Source organism: Terrapene carolina, unplaced genomic scaffold, assembly GCF_002925995.2.
Source record: "Terrapene carolina triunguis isolate 2854851 unplaced genomic scaffold, T_m_triunguis-2.0 Scaffold21, whole genome shotgun sequence".
NCBI classification, from domain to species: domain Eukaryota; kingdom Metazoa; phylum Chordata; order Testudines; family Emydidae; genus Terrapene; species Terrapene triunguis.
This window is the reverse complement of record NW_020664372.1, coordinates 31,893,465-31,909,923: the sequence shown is the minus strand read 5'-3', so window position 1 is coordinate 31,909,923 and position 16,459 is coordinate 31,893,465.

Here is a 16,459-nt window from a genome sequence, read left to right as displayed (position 1 = left end):
GGGTAAGAACCTCACTTCTTCAGATGCAAGAAGTGAGGTTCTTACCCACGAAAGCTTATGCTCCCAATACTTCTGTTAGTCTTAAAGGTGCCACAGGACCCTCTGTTGCTTTTTACAGATTCAGACTAACACGGCTACCCCTCTGATACTTGACAGATTATCTCTTGTTGCCCCAATCCTCTCCAGTTGTTGCCAAGCATTCATTCTTCCTTCTTGGGAAAAGGTTATTGAAAAAAAGTGTAGTCAGACAATATGCTGAGTTCTCAGGTCTCCTCGGCCCTGGTAGATTTGGATTTAGACCTTTGCTTGGTACCAAAGGTGCAGTGGTTTTATTGGATGATGATTGGATGTCAATATTGAGTCTTCTGGATCTGTCAGCTTCCTTCCATACCACAGTAGAATCTCGGAGCTACAAACACCAGAGTTACAAACTGACCAGTCAACCGCACACCTCATTTGGAAGCAGAAGTATGCAGTCAGTCAGCAGCAGAGACAAAAAAAAACGGGCAAATACTATATGACTAAGCAAAATGTCAAGCAGTGGGAAGCGCAAACGTGTCACACTTTCAACTGACGCAAAGCTAGAAATATTTTTAAAAACCTCAACTACGGTTTTAGCCTCAGCAACATAGCAGTAGAATATGGTATCGGGAAATCAACCGTCATCGATATGGGGAAAGCCAGGAAAAAAGAAAGCAGTTTGCAAAAGAAGCCAAAGACATTGGAACAGTAAAAAGCAGGTGTATTGTATGCATAGCTGCTGCTGTTGCTGCTGATTTTGATAAGGCCATGTATCTGTGGTTAGCACAAGAGAGATCAAAAGGCACTCTTACAAGCGGTGTGATGGTTACAGAAAAGGCAGAGTTACTCTGCTGAGAAATGTATCCCGACAAATGTGTGGGCCATTTTAAAGCAAACATAGGGTGGCTCTGCCGGTTCAAAAATTGGCATGGAATATGGCAATTGGGGATGCAAGGAGAGTCTCTGACAGCTGACTCAAACACCATTGGTGAATTAAAAAACACTTTCAAATCTTTTATTGAACAGCACAAATTTACCCGGGACCAAGTGTTTAACTGCACTGAGATGGGCCTGTACTGGTGCCTGCTTCCAAACAAGACTCTGGCAGACAGTTCAGGAAAATTGGCGAATCCAGTAAAGATTGGGTCATGCTGATGGCTACTGCTAACACAAGTGGGGATTTCCGTCTCCCTTTGGTTTTCATTCACAAAAGTGTGGAACCTCGCTGCTTGCAGACATCACTGTTAGCTCTACCTGTCCTAGGGTGACCAGATTGCATCAGGATAGATGGGGGGGTGGAGGGAACAGCCACAGGCGCACCGCTCCGATGGGAGCCATGGGAGTGGGAAGTACATAGCCCTAGGAAGCTGCGAGGGGGGTGTACGACCCCTGCCACAGCCCCTGCAAGGGATTCATGGCCCCAGCTCCAGCCAGCCCCCGTCTGAAGCTGCAGGGCAGGAGCACACGATCCCAGTTTCAGCCCCGGCTGGCCAGCCGCACTGCTGGCTCAGCTCAGCTGACAGTCACCTCACCTCCCAGCAGGGCCAGTGAGTGTGGCCAGGGGAGGGGCCAGGACATGGGGGAGTGAGTGTCTGAGAGGTCTGTGGGGGGATGCTGGGCTGTGAGGGGGTGGAGGGAGCTGGGCAGTGGGGGAGGTTTGTGTGTTTTGGGGTGCTAGGCAGTGGGGGGCCTATTGGGAGGGTGCTGGGCAGTGGGGGAGATCTGTGTGTGTTGGGGCACTGGGCATTGGGGTCTGTGTGGGGCACTGTGTAGTGGTGGTGGTAGGGCTGTGGGGAAGGGCACTGGGTAGTGGGGGAGATCTGTGTGTGTTGAGGAACTAGGGAGGGGGGTTCTCTGTGGGGTGCTGGGAAGTTGTGTGGGGCTGTGGGCGGGGGGGGGGCGCTGGGCAGCGGTGGTGGTGTGGGGGGCGCTGTGCATTTGTGGTGGGGGCACTGGGCATAGTGGGTCTGGGGGATGCTGGGCATAGCGGTGCCGGGCGGGGGAGCTGTGTGGCACAGCATGGGCCCGCCCACAACAGGAAGGGGCACACTGGCAGCACAGGGCCAGGCAGACCAGTGTGCATCTGACCATGCAATGCATACCCCATTGCCCCTAGCCGGTCCCCTGCCTGCCACTTGCCTCCTCACCTGAGGGCTAGGGTAGGGAGAGGAGGTGTGTGTGGGGGGTTCCGGTGGCACTTACCTGGGGCGGCTCCCGGGAAGCAGCTGGCTGGTACCTCTGACTCCTAGGGTCAGGGGCGGCCAGGGGGGTCTCCGCATGCTGCACCTGCCACAAATGCCGGCCCTGCAGCTCCCATTGGCCGGGAACCACACCAATGGGAGCTTCAGGGATGGGACTTGCGGGCACGGGCAGCGCGCAGAGCCCCCTGGCCGCGCCTGACACTAGGAGCCAGAGGGAACTGCCTGGGGCGGGGGTGGGGTCCTGGCGGCGCTTACCTGGGGTGGCTCCCGGGAAGTGGCCAGCAGGTCCCTCTGGCTCCTAGGGTTGGGGCGGCCAGGGGGCTCTGCGCGCTGCCCGCGCTCACAGGCCCCACCCCTGCAGCTCCCATTGGCCGCAACAGAGCTGGCGCAGCATGCGGAGACCCCCCCGGCTGCCCCTGTGCTTAGGGGCTGCAGGGTTTCCCAGCCACTTCCGGGAGCTGCATGGAAGCCTGCCAGCTAGGGTGACCAATCCACTCCAGCCTTGCACCAAAATATCGGGACAAATGGCATCCTGACCGTACAACAGTCGGGATGCGGGACAAACAACTAAATATCGGGGCAGTCCCGATTTTATTGGGACGTCTGGTCATCCTAACCTGTCCATTACTACAGCCAGCTGGATAAAGGCATTTTCTCTGACTTGTTTTTTAAACACTTTGTTCCACTTGTGAAACCTTGTCAAAATCTTTATCTGTCTGAGCTGTGTTACTGATGCATAATGCTCCATCTCACCCTGCCATTGAAAATCTATTGACAGAAGATGGAAGCATTTGGTGTTTGATTTTGGCACCAAACATCACAAGCATCATTCAGCCAATGGACCGAGGTGTTCTGGAAAACATGAAATGTTGATACAAGTGAAAACTCTTATGGTGATTATTACTGGGATCACTGCAATTTGAATCTTACACAGATTTTTGTAAACAGCTGACAGTCAAAGATGCTGTCTACATGTGTGCTGAGTCCTGGAGTGAGATTGGCTCTGAGTTTTTGAGACACCTGTGGAATAAACTTTGGCTGTGTATTGATAACACTGAGTCAGATCATTTGGAAAACAACGATCAGATGGAAATAAATCAACTACATTTTTCAGAAGAGTGACAGCTTTTGGATATCACCATGGAGGAACAGGGGCTAAATGTGGATAAACATAAGAACAGCCACCTCGCCTTAGTGACCATGAGATAATTGAATTGATACAAGAAACTGCACAACCAGACAGTGATGTTGACAGTGACATGAAGAAGAGGGAGAACGCCAAGAAGATCCCACACATGCAAGCAGAAGAGTGCTTCACTACCTGTCTTCAGAATGGCTTGAACAATAGCCGGAAGCCACACCGATGAATCTAATGATTCTTCAAGAGCTATGCACCGTGGCAGCAAAAAAGCGTGTTAGCAACCTAAAGCAGAGTACCATTCAGGGCCAGCTCCAGCTTTTTTGCCGCCCCAAGCGGCGGGAAAAAAAAAAAAAAAGCCGATTGACCTGCCGCCGAAGTGCCGCCGAGGACTACAAGTGGAGCGATTGAGGTGCCGCCGAAGAAGAAGAGAGGGACCCGAAGGACCTGCTGCCGAATTGCCGCCGCAGACCGGGACGTGCCGCCCCAGTAACGGATGGAGTGCCGCCCCTTTCTATTGGCCGCCCCAGGCACCTGCTTCCTTCGCTGGTGCCTGGAGCCGGCTCTGGTACCATTACAGATTTTTTAAAGTCCTCTAATACTTAGGCAGGAAAGTTAAGTTTGGATACTTTTTTTTAATTGTCATTATAAAGACTAGCGCTGATATGTTTTGCTGCAGCATTTTTTTTAGTGCTATTTGAATTGACGTTTAAATTGGTGGGCTTTTGTGTTGGCATTTTTTTTCATTGATAACGAACACTAAAAAAGAAGCAAGAGAAATTATTTAAAATTGAAAAACAGTACTATGTTAAATGTAAAATACTAAAAAATAAAGGGAAAGTTTAAAAAAAGATTTGACAAGGTAAGGAAATTGTTTCTGTGCTTGTTTCATTTAAACTAAAATGGTTAGAAGCAGCATTTTTCCTCTGTATAGTAAAATTTCAATTTTTTAAATCAATGTTCAGTTGTAAACTTTTGAAAGAACAATCAATGTTTTTTTTAGAGTTACGAACATTCCTGAGGTGTTTGTAACTCTGAGGTTCTACTGTATTGTCCGCTAGGTGGTGCTAACACACCTGCAGACCCCAGAAGTAGATCGAGTCATTTTTGAGTAGTTCCACTGCTACTGAAGTATAAGGCAGTGACTGTTCCTTTATAGTGATACCCATGCCAAAGTGATATTTCATCACAATGGATCACTGTAATGTGCTCTACACCAGATTACACCCTAAAACAGTGATTCTCAAACATTTGTACTGGTGACCCCTTTCACATAGCAAGCCTCTGAGTGTGAGCTCCCCCTTATAAATTAAAAACACTTTTAAATATATTTAACACCATTATAAATGCTGGAGGCAAAGCGGGGTTTGGTGTGGAGGCTGACAGCTTGCAACCCCCCACATAATAACCTCACGACCCCCTAAGGGGTCCCGACCCCCAGTTTGAGAACCCCTGCCCTAAAACCATGGGAAAACTGCAGTTAGTACAGAACATGGTGGGCCATTTATTAAGTGGCTTATCTGTAGGGTACACATTGCATCAGGGGTCCATTGCCAGAATTGCCGGGTGGCTGACTGAGGCAGGAGCAGATGCAGGCTGGAGCAAGGTCTGACTAGAATGGAAACAGGGCTTGCTACAGCAGGAGCAGTCTTTTGAAACTACTGGCAATGGGAGCGCTCCCAGCAGGTAGTGATATTAAGCAGACTAGGGGTATGTCTATACAGCAAAGAAAAACCCATGGCTGGCCCGTGCCAGCCAACTCAGGCTGCGGGGCTGTTTCACTGCAATGTAGACTTCCAGGCTCGGGCTGGAGCTCGAGCTCTGGGATCCTCCCACCTTGCAGGGTCCTAGAGCCCGGAAGTCTACACAGCAATGAAACGGCCCTGCAGCCCAAGCCCCCTGAGCCCGAATCGGCTGGCACAGGCCAGCGGCAAGCTTTTCATTGCTGTCTAGACTTACCCTAGAAGGACTGCTTCCATTAGGAGCCTATACAGCCTCCTTGGGATCAACTGAGTAGGGCTGAACCCAAGTTTGGCTCAACCCGGCTTGAATGGCATGGGGCCTATCACAAGACATGCAGGTAATTGTCACTTTCTGGCTCAGGGATGACTCCTCAGGCTTAAGCAGGCTCAGATACAGGTAACTCAGGGTTGACTCACCAGGTTTAAGTAGGCTGGGGCTCAGAGATAACTCAGGATTAGGCAGGCTCAGAGATATCACATCCATAGTATGCACCTATTTTCGCTGCCAATTGATTTTAATGTGACGTTTATAGTTTGAGTCCCTGTGTGGTTTGGGTGCTGCCTACCTTAAAGGCCGCTTTTCTCAATACATCACAACATGGTAACTGTAATCAATGGAGTCACCCACACTAACAGCCCGCTGGTTTAAATAAGTGGAGTGGATAGAAGGGCATTTTAGTGAGGGGTCTTCCTCTCTAGAACTTGTTTTTCCCTTTGGTCCAACAGTCCAGATTTAAAAACTTTCAGGCCACACTGTAAGGCTCATCAGTTTCCCAAAGCTTTTCTGGGAGTGTCAGCTGAATAGGCTTATAGAGGGGGCAGCAAGTGAGTTTCTTTGTGTGGCCCAAACTGTCCCAAAAGAATTCAAAGTTAGGCGTTTGTAGGGGCCTTGAGAGTCATTCTGTGAGGAGGAACATAGGAAAACTACAGGCAGGTTAGCTCAGTCTCATTCATGATAACATTGTGCCCAGCCATGAGGCTACAGGGACTCGAAAAGTTGTTCACAGGCACTTCTAATAAGCGACCCGTGATCAAAAGAATCACTCACTGCTTTCAGATGACTGCACGAAAATACATATGTAACTAGCTGCTGAAAGGGTTCTCAGTAAACATGTTTAAATGTCTCTTTCATCCCATACTACTCCATGCAGCAACCTAACCCGTTTAGTGTGGTTCTTCAAACTAGCTAACTTCCCACAAGTTCAAGGGGACAAATTCTGTTCTTGGTTACACTGGTGCTACCTCAATGAAGTTGCATTGATGTAAAAGCAGAGTTTGGTCTATGTTCTCTCAGTCCAGACGATAGGGCCTGATGGAGCAGAACTCCAAAATATTTAAGGACCAGCACAAGTTCTAATTGAAGGTTCTTCACAAGCTCTGGCAGAGAAGCAAACTCCTATTTTTAATTATTTGTTTCCCGTAACAAAACCACATGCCTGTATTGAGAAACTATGAAGTTTATGGGATTCTCAGAAACATATAGGAAAATGCTTGCTGCCACCTTGTGGGGCTTTAGCTGAAGCAAATATTGAGTATGCAAAGCTGATACTTGTGTCTATGTGAAACTTGAGAATAAAACAAGAAACACACACACTCAAATGACCAGGAAACACCAGAAGTGCCAACTCATGGAATTCCCTTGGAGCAGTTGAGTTTGCCTCCCTTGTGGAACAGGCAGTGGGCCTGAACTTCCTAACCGGCTAATGTTCTGAGATTTGCAGGGAGATCCTGCAGATCACAGCACACCCACACAGAACAGAGGCCCAGGGCATCCTCAGTACGCGCCGAGTCTTGCTATTCCCCCCTTGCTCAAACAAAAGCTATGCTTTCATGGGCTCCCCTCCGCTACTACCCCAAAATTCCCATCAAAGGGTTTCAATATGTTGAGAAGTAATCAGTATAAGATAAAGCTGACAGATTCAACTAATTCCTGACCTTGTAATTTTTACAGTTCAACTGCTCTGAGACTGTGGGGAGGGGTCAGGTGAGACAATAAAGATTTTTCTCCAACACCCCAAAAACCACATGCCAGTATCTTTGGACAAATTAGACAGTGGTACTTGGTACCACAGGAGGTATCTCCTGATTATCTAGTTCTGTTTGGGACCAGGACTGTCTTCCTATGTGTCTGTACAGTATCTAGCACATTTTGGGTACCAATTTAATATAAATAATATATAAAATAATACACACAACCTCTGGTTGACGTACATAGTTTTCTAGGAATGACTGCCAAAAAGTCATTAAAATACAAGATAGATACTTTTGTGTGTGTGACCATCTTTCAGTATTAATTCCATATCACCTTTGACCAATGAATGTTTTAAGACATTATTTAACATACATTAAAAGATTACTGCCTGTTGCATAAGACTTTGTACCAGTTAAAATCATGTATTAGGCACAAAGCATACCCTCTTGGGAGAATTAGGAAATGCCTACAGTTTCAGCTAGTGGAATTTCATCTGAACCATCTAATTAATGATTTCATCCCTGACAGAGCAGGCAGGGAGCATGGCTTTCTTAATTCATGGGTGCCCAAGATCCATGGGAAAAATTCTGTAGATTTTAAGGCATCCATGTAAGACTGGTACATTTGACTGGAGGCCCAGTGCTTCCATGCTACTCCTCAGGGAGCCATGATCACAACAGCTCGGTGCCTGCTCAAATTCCCAAAGTCTTCAAATAGTGGACAGTCAGAGAATGGAGTGGGAGGCTGCATAAAATAATGCTGACAGTAGGCCAGATTATTCTATTTATCCTATGGAGGGGATAAAAGGATCAGAAAAAGCCTTTAGTACAATTTTAGGGAGGGGGTTGATCCTATACATCCAGATCTCAATCCTTCGCCTAAGTAGAAACGTGCGATCCTTCTGTGTTTGTGTCTCTCCAGGGGCGATGGGGGGACTGGAGGCAGCAGTGGGGGTCAGGGCCATGGTGGGGTGAGGCTGAGCCTGGAGCCGGAGCCTGGGGTCCCACTGTACAGCTGGGGACTGGAGGAGGCAGCAGGGGGAGGGGTGACCTGTGGGGGTGAGCCCGGGACCGGATCCCCAGCGCCGGAGCCCAAAGCCCTGCGGCTGGGGGCCGGAGCCCACCACCACATGGCCAGAGTGTGCTGCCCACCACCCCAGAGCTGAAGCCCGACCCCTACTGCCCCTGGAAAGGTGGGGAACTCACACTGGTTGCCTGCTCTTACAGTGTTTGTGGCTCCAGAAGGGGCATGGACCAGCACCTGCACCTGCTGGCAGTTCTGGGGAAGGGGCCACTGCTTTGTCCCTCTTTCCCCAATCACCACCCAGGAGTGCTGTGGCTGCAAGAAAAGCCCCTGGTGGCCGTATGCGGCCAAAATGGCCACATTTGAGAAATGCTGGATTAGGACGAGACCTTCATTTGCCCACTGTGGGGGTTTCTTGCCCTGACTTCTGACACATCTGATTCCGATCACTGTTGGAGACAGGATACTGGAGTAGATCAGCCATGGATCGGATCCAGTCTAGCAGTTCTTATTTTCCCTAATACCATGGAAAATATTTTTTAAAATAGCTTTTTAAAAGAGTATAGAGGGATGGGTCTTATTCCTCTAAGCAGGGCCGGCTCCAGCATTTCTGCCGCCCCAAGCAAAAAAAAAAAAAAAAAAAAAGCCGCGATTGGCGGTGGCAGTTCAGCGGCCGGTCCTTCGCTCCTAGAGGGAGTGAGGGACCTGCCGCCCCCGAATTGCCGCAGGTGCCGCCCCTCTCCCTTGGCCGCCCCAAGCACCTGCTTGTTAAGCTGGTGCCTGGAGCCAGCCCTGCCTCTAAGTGGCAAATATAAATGAAATCATGCAGCAGTCAACTTTATCTATATAAGGGCCAGACCCTGAAAGGTGCTAAGAACTTCTTGCTCTATATTGAGCATTTTCTACTAACTTCATCTAATAGGGTTACATTCTGCAAGGTGTCTCTTGTGAGGCGCTGAGCACCTTCTTACCCATTCATGTTGGAAATAATTTTCCTAATAAGTTTATTAAGCTTTACCATGACTCAGTTTCCACACAAGGATTCCTTGATTTAGTCGAAAGACCCCTTGGTATTGATTACATCCAAAATGTCAATATAAACATATACATCCTCATATTCTTTATCTTAGTAACAATATAGTGATAAGCATTGACCAACATACTGACAACAGGTTCAGTCCTGGGAGGTATCTTCCCATCCTGGCATGACTGCAGGGGAGTAAGGAAAGCTCAGACAAAGCTTTTAGTTCACTATAATAAACAAGTGATGTTATTGTTAGTCCTTGGACCTTAGCCAAAGTCAGCTGAAGCAATTTAGGGCTGCACTTTGCTCTCTTCAGAATTTTCTTTTTATCTTATTTTGCTGCATTTTTTCCAACTACTGAACTAAGCATTTCTAACCAAGTATTTATTGCACTTGGTGCCCAATTAACCATGTTTTTTTTTTTTATTTCTATTGCTTAGCCCAAACCTTAAATAAGCTAGCACTGGTATTTCCAGGGGTATTACAGGTTTAACACAAACAATTCCTTTTTCTCAAGAGTTTATTCTTTTTGGTCACATGTTTTGGGCCTATTACTTATGTTAAAATCCAAACAATTTAACACTGTAATTCACTGAGATCTAACCTGGGCCTATAATCCCACAGATGTCAATGGGAGTTGTCTGCATTTAGCACCTCGCAGGAGGTGCTCAGCTCCTTGCAGAATTGCAACCTTTGTGAAGTTAAAAAAAGATTTCAAAAACCATGACTACTGTTAATTGCCTGCAGAATAAATAAAGGAAGATGTAACTGGACAAGTTCAGTCTTATTAAGGATTTTTACAGATTTAATAATATAAAAATTTGCATCAAGCAATAGAAAAGGTGCTTTTTTGCTACAGTTTTATTTAAATAACTTAGAATCATTAATAAACAACAGCACAATTAATGCAACCATTAGGAATATCTGTTACAAAATGAAAGTCTTTATGTTGTGAAAGAATCAGAAATATGCTACTCACTTCTTCATCAACTATGGTCATCCAGTCATATAATAAAAGAAGATTGTGGCTTGTCACAAGTAAAAAGGAAATTATCTCAGTTCAAGGAAAATCTAAGGGCTAGATTTGTGCCACTATTACTCCCGTTTGTGAGCACTTACAGCAGTAGTCCCACTGACTTCAGTGTTACTACTACAGTCAGTAAGCGCTCACCAATGTGAGTTCAAGTTGTTCTAAGTCTGCTAGAGGTACAAAGCAGTTTCAATTCTGAGGGGTGTGAAATGTCAACAAAATAGCTGTCATTATTAACATACAGTTGTCATATATTAACATAATGAAACATACTTTACAGAAGCTGAAGAAGGTGGTCTAAAGCAGTGGCTCTCAACCTTTCCAGATTACTGTAGCCCTCACAGGAGTCTGATTTGTTTTGAATACTCCCAAGTTACATGTAGGGTGACCAGATCACAGGGATGAAATATCGGGACGTGGGGGGGGGGGGGGGGGGGGGGGGGGGGGGGGGGGGGGGGGGGGGGAAGGGGGGGCGGAGCAAAAAAAAAACAGTTTCGCAGGGGCTGGGGGCATTAGCAGGCCTCAGCTGCGCCGCTGGATCGCACACAGCGCCCCAGCCACGCGCGCTGTCTTCCCCACGGAGCCTCCCGCCCCCCAGCCCACCCCGGGAACATGTGGCGTGTCCCGCCGCCGGCAGGGAGCCCCGCACCTCTCCCGCTCGGCTGTGCTCCAGCGGCTCCTTCCCGGCAGGGCAAGCCGCTGGAGCGCAGCCAAGCGGGAGAGGCGTGGGGCTCCCCAGCAGCGGCGGGGAAGTTTATCGGTTTGGGGGACCCCGGCCGGCTCCTCGCCCCTGTCCGCCGGCCACCCCGCCTGGGACAAGTCTCGCCCCCGCAGCCCCTCTCCGCCGCGTGTCTCCGGCGGGTGGCCCACGCCCCCGGGCCGCGCCGCCCCCCGGGCCCTGCCCGCTCCGCGCTGCCCCCGGACCCACCGCGCTGCCTCGTGGGCTGCAAGGCTGGAGCAGCCTCCGCGCTGCACTGCAGCGCTCCTGGCCAGCCATGGCCCGTGTGCCCAGGCTGCTGCACAGGGGCGTCTCCTCCCCAGGCCCGGCTCGGGATCCAATGGTGCAGTGAGTGGGCGGGGCTGGGGGTGGGGATTTGGGGAGGGATCCAATGGGGGAAGGAGGGAGCGGAGTCGGGGCGGGGGGGGCGAAAGCCCCTCAGGGCTCCGCCTGTGCGCCGGAGCGGAGGCAAAATTGTTTGTTTGTCCAGTGTCCCGACCGAACATCGGTCGAGATGCGGGACAAACAAGCAAATATCGGGACAGTCCCGATAAAATCGGGACGTCAGGTCACCCTAGTTACACGTCGCTTAAAAACTACTGGCTTACAAAATCAGACATAAAAATACAAAAGTAACATAGCACACTAGTACTGAATAATTGCTTATTTTCTCATTTTTACCATACACTTATAAAATAAATCAATTGGAATATAAATATTGTACTTACATTTCAGTGTATAGTATATAGGGCAGTATAAACAAGTCATTGTCTGTCTGAAATTTTAGTTTGTACTGATTTTGCTAGTACTTTTTATGTAGCCTGTTGTAAAACTAGGCAAATATCTAGTTGAGTTGATGTACCCCCTGAAAGACCTCTGTGTACCCTCAGGGGTACACGTACCCCTGGTTGAGAACCAGTGCTATAAAGGGACTTTTATTGTGTTATGTTGTCTATAAAAATGGAACCGTAATCAAGACTCAAATGTAATGTTGTCAGTTCATCCAGACAAAAGTTACAGTCAAAACTAAGGGCAAGACTGTGAGACCCTTTACACACATTGGTGAGCAGTGACTCTCACAAGCAATTACTATCACCCATAATTATAATGCTATATTCTTATAAATTACATTAACTCAAAACAAAGGAAACCTTAAGGACTGTAAACAGTTACAAAAATAATAATCTTTAGTAAAAAGAAAAAAATAACTTTTTCTTCCTCCTTTCCAACCCCTGTTGGCTCCAGTCACAAACTCAGTGGTGTCAAGGTCACAAATCAAGTTCACTCTTAGGCAATATCCTTTCCAGAAAATGACTAGGATTCAGCCTACTGGTTAACAGTTAACAAAGCTTATTTCAAGTACTTGATATTTCCGGGTAAAACATTTGAGAGCTCTGAGTTAATGTTTATTTTAGCCCTTTGAAATATGAATCACTTATTCCCGCTCATGCAGTCTTCTGTGATTTTTACTTGCAAGTGTGAAAACAAGTGGGACAAAAAGAGTCACCCTGGCTTACCCGAGATATCTAAATAAAGAGCTGAACAGAAACATCTTTATAAAAATAGAAAAGCAGATGGAAGGAAGTAATAAAGACTATGATCAATAATCATTATTAGGTTATTATTATAAAATTAATGATGGAAAACACATACAGTATTAGCCCATTTAATCCATTCTCCTGTTGGTGAGGGGTTGTTCCCGACAGCATATTCACCTCTGCTCTGTCTGATCTAATTTTAAAGGACCAAAAAACAGGGTTTCTCCAAATTGGAACTTCACCCCACTTATTCAGTCATTGGCCTCTGCTGAAATTGCTAGCGAGGGTACTAGCTGCTGGTGTTAATCTGAGAATTGGAAGATATTAGGCACAATACCTAGTAGAAAGCAGACAAAGGAAACCTCAACTCATTTGGAAGGCTTAAGTCACAGAAGAGCTGACATGTACATGAATGTTTGTTCTTACCTGCTTGCGTTTTGACTGAATTTGTTTTTTTCAGAATTTGCTCGGTTCCTTGATCTTTAAAACTTTCTCTCTGCATTTCTCTGTTTAAATTCCATTTGCATTACATTGCCTCTAAAAACCGCCATTGTTTAGATTTGATTCACTTTCATTGGCTAATTGGATCATCATGATACCACCAACATAATGATCCCACAATATAGCACCAGTTATGTGCTGCCAAATGTAACTATATTTGGCTGTTGGCAGCTAGTATAGATTACAGTAGCCTGAGGACTGCTCTAGTTTATGGTAGAGACAGATGGAGACAATATCCAGAGAGTAAGTAGGGAAAACAAAGTGTACCTGTTCCCCCTGCTCCTCAGTCCCCTCCTGAGCCATGCTGTTTGCCTCTGGGTTTCCTACTTCCCAACTGAGAGTTCTACCCCCAAACTATAGAATCATTCTCATGCATGTGCTTTCTCTCACATACACTCTCTCTCTGGCCCAACTGACTCAATGAGTGTGTGTGTGTGTGTATGTGAGAGAGAGAGAGAGCACGGCATGAGAATGACTTTATGACCTGGTGGTTAGAGCAGGATGGGAGACTAGGAGCCAGTCCCCCTACTCCAATTACTCTAATTATTTAACCAGAGTGCAACAGCTTCAACAGGAGAGATTGAGGGAGCCTCTCACCTCAAAATATCCCATAACCCAATGGTTAGAGGACTGACCTCAGAGGTAGTAGATCCCTCTTCAAATTCCCACTCGCACAGAAGGGAATTTGAACCAGGTGTCTTCTACAACCCAGGTGAGTACCCTAACCATTGGGCTAAAAGTTATGAGGGAAGTTAGTCTTTTTCCCATGCATCTTGCTAACAGTGTAGCTGTTTACTGCCAAGAGAGAGTTTGCAGCTGAGACTCCCAAGCAGAGATAGATGCCTCCCTGCAGCCCAGACACAGACACCTATCTCTGAGACAGGGTCAAGGGCAAGGGCATTGGAGAGTTCCCAAAAGTGGGGGGGCCAGTGCTCCCTGTTCCCTTGAGGGCCCACTCCTACCGCTCCTCTTCCCCCCAAGGCCCTGCCCCCCAGTCAAGCCAGAATGGGGCTGGGGAGTCCTCTCCCCCTGCTCGGGGTGGGGCTGAAAGCAGCCCCCTGCCTGTTTCCCCACTCCCCGGGACCCCCATCCAGGGCAGGTGGAGTGAGCCACTTCCCACTGCTGCCCACGCGGCTCTGTCCCTGACCCAGCTCCGGTCGGGGGTGTGTGTGTGTGTGTGTGTGTGTCTCAGATACTCAACCAGGCCATGATAAGAGCTGCACGGAGCTGGGCTGCTGTGGGGAGCCGTGGCAGACTCTCCACGAGCAGTCCCCGGAGGAGGATCTGCAGCTCTTTACAGCTGCCCACGTGGTTCTTACCATGACCGGGCTGCGGCTCCGAGCCCTGCCCCCAGTCGGAGCCGGGTCCGGGAGAGCCGCATGGGCATCTGTGGGGAGCTGTCATGGAATCGCGGACCCTCCACCTGCCCTGGGCCAGGTGAGGAGCCAGGAGCCCGTTCACTGACAAAAAGTAGGAGAGCCATGGCCTCCTGGCCTCTCCTGTTCTGGTACCACTGGGCAGGGCTTACCACACAACCCTCTTGTTGGCATCTCCCATGGGCTAGCTTATGAAGCATTCTGCCTAGTATGCTGGCTTTTGTGAATTGCAGTTTAAAGTGCCTGCCTTTCCCCATTCATTGCATAGGGGCTTAGGCACCTAACTCAGGCTATGTCTACACTACCATTTATGTTAGCAAAATTTATGTTGCTCAGGGGTGTGAACCCGCCTGCCCCCCATCAACATAAGTTTTGGTGTCATAAGTGCTCTTGTGCACAGCACTATGTCGGCAGGAGAGCTTCTCCCACCAACATAGCTACCACCGCTTGTTTAGGTGGTTTTATGATGTTGATGGGAGAGCTCTCTCCCGTCAGCATAGAACGACTACACAAGCGATCTGACAGCAGTGCAGCTGTATTGGTACGCTGTACTGTTGTAAGTTCCCTAGTGTAAACATGGCCTCAATCTCTGTGAATTGTAGTGATTTTCTAGGCCCCTAAAAGTTAGGCAGTGTGATGCTCAGTGTCCCAGTGCATAACTCCTTTTGTGCATCCATGCCTAAGTGTCCACAAAGTGTCACAAAGTTCACTGGCATAATTTGCTCTAACTGACATTCTTGTTGGCAGTCTCGGAACAGGAGTAATAGACTGACTGACCGAGAGAATGAAATCCAATCTTATTCCCTAGAGGGTTCCTCCAGGTTCCAGAAGTCTTCATTTTATAAGCGCTGTTAATCTTTTATCTCTCATGATCACTAAATTCTGTGATAATTTTTTAAAGTACACTGTGAATTCATATGTAATCTTTCGTTCCTCGCAACATAGAACCTGATCCAAATGCCACTGAAATCAATGGGATTTTTCCCCAATGACTTCAATTGATTTTGGATCATGCTCATTATCTGAAGTCTACAAGTGTTCTTTATGATGTAAGAGTTATTATAAAGATGTAATCAAACCTCAGTATAAATATATTTGAAAGCTTTATGTGATGGAGAAAAAAGTGATTGGTTGGATGTAAGTTATGGTATGTCACTTTAGCGCCGGATCTCTGAATCTCAAATCTTAATAAGACAAATCAGCACCCTCTGGTTCGAGTTACATGGCTACTTTCAGGGAGCATGTGCATCTATGTACCCAAAGATGATTTTTTTTTCTTTCTAGTTGCCTCTAAAACTCTGCTTCTATTTGAGGCTGCATTAAGAGCAATTATCATTATTTCTCTATTCCCCTTTGTGAAAACAGGATTTTCTACTCCCTTTTCTTGCTGTCAATTTTCTGTATAACCACAAAGTATTGTACTAGGCCCAAATTCAGCAAAGTATTTAAGCACATTCTTAAGTCCACCCTTGTGGGCTTTAACATATGCTTAAGTCCCATTGATGTTAATAAGACTTAAGCACATGCTTAAGTGCTTCACTGAATAGGGACTGGCTGCTGAAACGGGGCCCTAGATCATACTCTCTGTCTCATGGAAAATGGAAATATTTCTCAGGACTCGCTGATGCCTTACTGCTGCAATGTATATTCACAGTTTCTTTCCTTTCACCCTCTTCCCTATTCCTGCCATTAAGATTTAACTTCCCTCTTTTTATGCTTTGCATCCTGTCATCTATTTGGTAAAAGAAGTTTGTTTCACTCTTTAATTTCATATCTTGCCTCCATTTAGTTTCATTTGCCCATGTTAAATTAATTTTCTCCTTTCTCCCTTTTTCTGATGTCATTTAGAATAACAATCTTGATATTTTATTCTATAGTAATCTCCTGTGACTTACAAGGTTTTTTATTAAATAGGAATAAGCTCAGTCCGATAATAATATCTTGTTCTAACATCTCAAAAATGTTAAGAATGGCCATACTGGGCCAGATCAAAGGTCCATCTAGCCCAGTATCCTGCCTTCCGACAGTGCCAGGTGCCCCAGAGGGAATGAACAGAACAGTAATCATTAAGTGATCCATTCCCTGTTGCCCATTCCCAGCTTCTGGTAAACAGAGGCTAGGGACACCATCCCTGCCCATCCTGGCTAATAGCCTTTGATGGCCCTATCCTCCATG